We start from the raw sequence: 6,763 nt of genomic DNA, 5'->3' as shown, positions 1-6,763 counted from the left end.
TTGTAAACCTAATTTATATTCATTCCCAAGAAATATTGTACAAAGCCATGGGAAATGTTTTGATTTCCGAGGGATATCTCATCTTTTAGCATACTTCGTTGATAACCTTATAAGCGACGATGATTTAAACCGCTTGTTTCTAGCCGAATGCTCCAAATACATCGAAACAGAAATCAAAAAAGAAACTGCAGGATCGATATACCACCACACATCCACGTCAAAGATTTGTCAACGTCCCTTTGGAGTTGTTCAACCATTTCTATGCCATTGGAAGACTTAGAATTCAATCTGAAGCTTTTGTTATGGGCACCTTACACGATCAACCGGATTGACAATAAGTGTCTTCAATATCGTGACAGCTAGGCTTTCAACATCTGATCTAACCTCAATCAATATTTTTCCACCTTACACGGTCAATATCGCCCTCAACCCGTGACAACGAAAATATCCGCGATGGCTAGTGGCGACATTTGAGTTTGGGATCAAAACTATTCTCTATCAGATTAGAAGGCTAAAAGGCAATTTTCAATTGGTAAAATTTGAATGAAAATATCTACTTGGTATTATTAAATTAGTTGAAGCGCGTAGTCCTAACCTTAACTTAACCTATTTCCCCTGAATTGTCAGATATTCCTACTAAAATGTATTATTATAATATAACGTCAATTTCAGACATAATTTTTGTATGGGATTTTCTCACCACTTGCAGAAAGAAAGTGATTTGCATTCACATAGAATATTAATTTGATTCGTAAAAGTTAATTTTCATTCATAATTTACACTTTAGAATTCGGTTTTTCTTCTCAAAAATACATCATAATACTCGTTTCACAAATACAGACTGTTCCTTTCAGTTTCAGAGATGCCAGATTATTTTAGTTTGCGAAAATATATGCAAGTTATTTTATCTGCAAGCAAATGTTTTTATTCCATAAATGAAACTATGACAGTAGAACCCCGATTATCCGCTAGCGGGTGATCCGCCCTGCGGATTATTCGTGACTGCGAGTTCCATAGTAAATCAATAGGCCTTTCCGTAATTTGTTAGTGAGTGGTAGGCCCATGCTCTTTTGCTGTGGTCATGGCTTTTACATTATTTAGCCACTGGTGTACACGACCTTATAGATGTATAGTTGATTGATTTCTGTATTGATAGAACAAAGTTTTTATGTTGAAACATCTCTTTTCGTGTTTGCATTTTTTGTCCTTCAATGGGTCATCCGCGATTTTCGTTAATCGCGGTGAGTTTGACCGACTATTCCGCGGATAATCGGGATTCTACTGTAGCTTGAATTAACACATGATGTTTTTTCATCTGTGATTTTCCCAGATCTTCTCATTCTCCAAATTTTATAGCGGAGTGTGAACACACAACCCGCTCCTAGCGCAAAGAATGACCGAGTTTAACGTTAGAAAATTCCTAAAACGTTGTTAAGTTTCATCCACTCTCTCACCATCACATTGTCAGTTTACTTTGAAGTTTTGATTTGTATCATGAAATGTACCGTATTTTGCTATTCAAAGTATCGGTTTTTCAAACCAAAAACTTCCATTTATGATTCCTACAATTTCAGTAGTTTATAAATTTTAATTGCAATCGCAAAGAAGACTAACAAAAATTAAATGTGCGCTTGCATATCTGGCAACTCAGTCTGGAAGTCCGTGAGGTAAAACGTCAACATCATGCATCCATATGAAATGTCACGATATTGATGCTCGAAAATCAGAAAATCCGGATTTCTGTGTCGTCGGCCATGTTCAGCTGTCATTATGCTCTCAAATGTCATCATATTGTCAATAAAGTTGACCGTGTAACGTCCGCTTTAGATGGGATCTTTCGCAAAGTCGATAACGAGTATCGAAGGAAATTTTACATTCTTGTGGCACTTGTCTATCGCTGTGAATATTGAATTGCATTTCGGTTGAACTGTTGGCGAGTATTTTCGGCAATTGGCGGGTTACACAGTATTTCCGAAAGAGTCGTGTAAAGGTAGTGTCCAGACAAGATTTGTTGCTAGCATGTGCAGAGATCGAGAGGCCAGACGCGTTAAATTTATTTTCTCCCTTAGAGCGACCCAATGCATTCCAGCTGTCGAGGTAAACACTTGATTATTTGGTAAAGAATCGCTTCGAAATGCAGCGGGTGAGAAATTGCGTAGGAAAGATTGTAAATAAGTGATGTGGCGAATAATGCTCCGATCGAGTATTTGAATATAGTCGGTTTGTTGCTGAAAGCGCACGATGGTAAAATGTTCAATGTTGATGTTTTGGACGACGAATACTATCTCTCGAATGGACAGACGACCACAGGTCTGATGAGATTGAAAACAAGATGAAAGTCGAAACAATAATGGTGAGTGTTCACAAACATTACATATATTGTTAGTTATTTAAAATATACTTCTATTTTATAGTTAATCCCTAGGCAAATGCAATCCGACGAACAGCTAGTTCAAGCAGTGGAAGAAGCAATCCTAAGTGTGACGCAAAGCGGCTTTACTAAACAAATCTCAGGAGAAATAGTTCGGTCGAATTAGGTTTTATTATTAAATTATGTCTTGAAGCAGTAAAATCGATAATCAATTCCACCCGAACATCTGGAACCAGAATTAAACTTATCAAAGTTTTTCATTGGCATGCAGTTTCCAGATGCAAAATTCCAGCGCTTGAAATATGATACTTTTCGTCTGCTCGGAACTATAAGCCCGATGATTGTCTGGCACGTGAATGAACAGTGTTCTCTCCTGGGTTATATCCAACGATTTTAGATTTTAGAAAATTTCAAATTAAGAAGTACATAGCGATGTCAAACGTCTCGACGTGTTAGATTTCTATCCCGATTTGCCGATGGTTTCAGAATCGAAGAAGAAACACTGTTGTGGGTCAGAATGCCAGACGCTTCACGTATGCGTAATCCGTACAGCTTTTGTTGTCTGGATCAGGGTGCCATTTGTAATGTTTTTTTTATTGCTCATTGGGGCACTCATCGAGAGGTGATTGTTCCCATTCAGATGGGTAGGAAACTTGATCATGGATATGTCTCACAAAGGGATGACCTTTTGAACCAGTCGTTTGTTAGTCGTTAAAATCGTACTGTTGCCGTTATTGTTGACATCTTCAACGAACCGTGGCACAATGTTTCGGTTTGGCGACAGAAGTGGACTAGAGATGATGTTTTGTTCAATACCATTAGTGGTGTTGGCGCCATTAGCGTTGATTTGGTTTAGTTTGTGGACGTTACCGTGGTGTGGGATAGAGAACATTGGCTGCTTTGCTGTACACCGCGGATGAAGGAGTGGTGGCTTGAGACTTTATGTACGGAGAAAAATTACAAAGAGGTGACGATTCCGACATGGATCCACTGCTTTCTGGAATTTGGCTCTTTGGGTTGGTAGATATCAACCTGACTGCGTTGCTGACGCAATGCTTCCTTGCATTCCATGTAAAACGAGTATTGAAAGATGCTGCATGATACAATTTGAATGAATTATAGTGATCAGGTATACCTGTAAGTTTGAATATTTCCTAGCGTTCGCATCTGTTCTTCGGACTTGGTTCTATATTCTTCTTTCTTTGTTTTTAAGAGGCTTTAAACTTTGCAGTTCATTCGCCTCTAGGTTCTATCAAATTTTAAATCATCTTCTAGAGAAATATCGACGCTACAAATGAATGAATAGGATAATTGACTTTGATTTTTTCCGAATGCGTTTATATTACTTACTCTTATTCGACAGCTTCTTCTGCTCGAGATGATTCTGCAGCGCGATGTCGAAGTTTCACCGGCAGGGCAGTGATGTTGTTGCAGCTGATATCAAGGAATACCAGCTGCAGCACGGTGAGATCCTGGGGCAGATAGACGAGCTGATTGTTGCGCAGAGTGAGCGAACGCAAATTCCGTACCCAGTCGGGGAGGAAGATGAGTGATTTGGTTCCAGGCGGCATCGAGCTCGATCAGCTCCTCCATCCGACCAAACTCAAAATCAAAATCAAAACAGGAGTGTGAAATGTAAACACCTGTCATCGATGTCGATAATGTAGATTATAGTTTAGTAAAATACGACGAATGGTTCGCTCGAAAACAAGGATGGGATTCGTGTACGTTTCCTATTCGTACGAAAACCAGAATAAGGATGATGATTTTTGACATTAAAATTTGATGCGGGGTGATTTGGTCCAGTGTGTGTTTCATCGAAAAAACATACTTATGTTTATGTAAAGTATTTTGGCATAATGTTACGATCAGTAACAGTATTCTGGGATCGATTCCAGGTGTCTTGGCCAGATTCCAGACCAGAACAATTGGATTGAGTCCATTTAGAATTCTGCATGGATCTTTTCATTGTTGTTCGAACATTTTCAAACACTTTCGATGCTTGGTCAAAGAAAATCCGTTTTTGGTGGCCTGCGTTGCTCTTCCAAGCTATTCCTTCTTTCAACGTTGTCTACCCATCCTTCTTTTTGTAATTCAGCGAGATCTGAAATCAATTAGACCAAAGAAAAGCCTCAAACAGTTCGCTGTCAGGTGTAACATATGTCGAGCTTGAATTGTTTCAAAAATTTCGGCTTCTTTAGACGATTTTGACCATTCTTGTAATTCTCGATGAAAATGACCAATGCATTCCAACATTCCCTCTTCCATCGTTGGATCGGGTCCGGAAGGTCATTTGCCTGGTTTGCTCCTCTCATGAGGAATTCTCCTTTCAGTAGCAAATTTTTAGTCGTTGGATTTTAATAAAACCTTCTTAATGGCCATTTCGACTAGACTATTCCTTTTAACAGCGAAAAAAATTACCAGTGCATTGAGTCTGATCACAACATTAGTCAGAGATCGTCCTTTGATTTGCAAATATTCTGCGCTAGATTTATGTAGTACAACGTATCAGAAGTACCGATAACACAGAAGTATTAAATCATAATATTTTGGTGCACCGTGCACATGATCCAGTATTTGAATCGCACAATACTCCAGTGGCTGTGATCAGCCCATAAATTGGTTTTACAGCATTATCCACTCCACCCAGTTTGCAATAATCTTTCAACAACACACCTGTGTGACTGCGAAAAGCGAGTGAACAGATTAAACAGTTCTAAAAATCTCACACGCTGGTTTAGAGGCGAATGAACTGAAAAGTTTAAAGCCTCTTTAATTCAACATCATCATCATCATCACACGCTGTAGATTTCCAAAATCATGTTGTCCTCATATGTTGTCTAGCAACCCTATGGATACGGATTTTTTGTTTTGTTTTCTCAACAAAACCTGAACTCCTTCGTTTGATCCTGACATGGTTGGAGCGGTCAACTTAGTAATCATTTGTTTGAAGTTGCATCTAAATCAATTCTCAATAAATGGATGAATGGATATTTTGTTTTCTCTTGAAATTGTCTTGCGTTCTTTTCAAATACAGGGTTTTCCATTTCGGGCTTCCGAAAGTATACAGCCCTACGCTGACAACCGTTTGACATAGCTGTCAACCAAAGCGTCATATCGTTAGTTGAATGTCTACCATTTTACAATATGGATCTTTTTAGCTTCGCACAACGTGTTAATTTTGTTAAATTATACTATAAAAATGATGAAAACCCGGCAAATGTTTTTCGAGCATTACGGACGGATTTTGGTCGTCATGGACGGCATACAGAGCACACAATCGCTAATGTAGTGCGTAAATTCGAACAAACTGGATCCGTAGCGGATATTGTGAAAACTGTGCATCATCGTAATGTGCGTTCGGCCGAAAATATTGCTGCTGTTGCTACCAGTGTGGACGATGACCCGAATGTTTCGATTCCACGGCGTGCTCAGCAATTGGGCTTGTCAAACACATCATTGTGGCGAATTTTGCATTTGGACTTGCAGCAAAATGCTGAATTTTCGCATCAAATTTTCTTCAGCGATGAGGCACATTTCGAGCTCGGTGGCTATGTGAACACCCAAAATTTCCGTATATGGGGCTCAGAAAATCCACACGTGATTGTTGAGAGGCCATTGCATCCGCCAAAAGTCACTGTTTGGTGCGCATTATTCTCTGGTGGAGTCATCGGGCCGTATTTCTTTGAAAATGAGGACGGCGAGACGGTAACTGTGAATGGTGAGCGCTATGGCCGCATGTTAACCGATTTTTTTTGCCACAGATTGAAGATATGAATACGGATGACATGTGGTTTCAGCAGGACGGCGCCACGTGCCACACAACACGACCGAACATGGCCATATTGCGAACGAAATTTGAGGGATGCATAATTTCGCGTTTTGGTGATGCCAATTGACCGTCCAGATCATGCGATTTGAACCCGCTAGACTTTTTTTTTGTGGGGTTATGCGAAAGACCGTGTCTATGCCAACTCTCCGCAAACTTTTGACCATTTGAAAGACAACATTCGTGAAGTTATGGCCGAGATACCGCCCCATATGTACCGAAAAGTCATCGAAAATTACCTGTTCCGGATCAAGGTGTGCGAGGAAGCCCTAGGTGGACATTTGAATGATGTTGTATTTCACACATAATGGCATAAACTTTAATTTGAAATAAAAGTTTCATCGAAATTCGAATTCTAAGTGTGTTTTATTTCAATTTACTTTAGGAATTTAAAGTTGGAAAACCCTGTATATACGAAATAATATTTTTTCGGTTGAGGTCTCTTTTTGATGTTCGACACTCAAATCACCAAGACAGATTCGATCCTCCGTACATCCGAAATATATTTTCCGTGATATAAAAAAGACGGGTGGGTAATGTCGGGGACATAACCAGAGTGACGT

At 39.4% G+C, this 6,763-nt stretch overlaps 1 long non-coding RNA gene across 1 annotated transcript; it reads left to right on the top strand.

Annotated features, from left to right (window-relative positions):
* Positions 1-1,757: 1,757 nt before the first annotated feature.
* Positions 1,758-6,508, top strand: LOC129762586 (uncharacterized). Its single transcript, XR_008740676.1, has 4 exons — positions 1,758-1,990; positions 2,070-2,353; positions 2,415-6,079; positions 6,136-6,508. It is a non-coding gene; the product is annotated as an uncharacterized LOC129762586 (long non-coding RNA).
* The last annotated feature ends 255 nt before the right edge of the window (positions 6,509-6,763 follow it).

The sequence above is a fragment of the Toxorhynchites rutilus genome, chromosome 1 (genome assembly GCF_029784135.1).
Source record: "Toxorhynchites rutilus septentrionalis strain SRP chromosome 1, ASM2978413v1, whole genome shotgun sequence".
In the NCBI taxonomy this organism is placed as follows: domain Eukaryota; kingdom Metazoa; phylum Arthropoda; class Insecta; order Diptera; family Culicidae; genus Toxorhynchites; species Toxorhynchites rutilus.
Note: the sequence above shows the minus strand (reverse complement) of the source record. Positions and strands in the feature narration are given on the sequence as shown.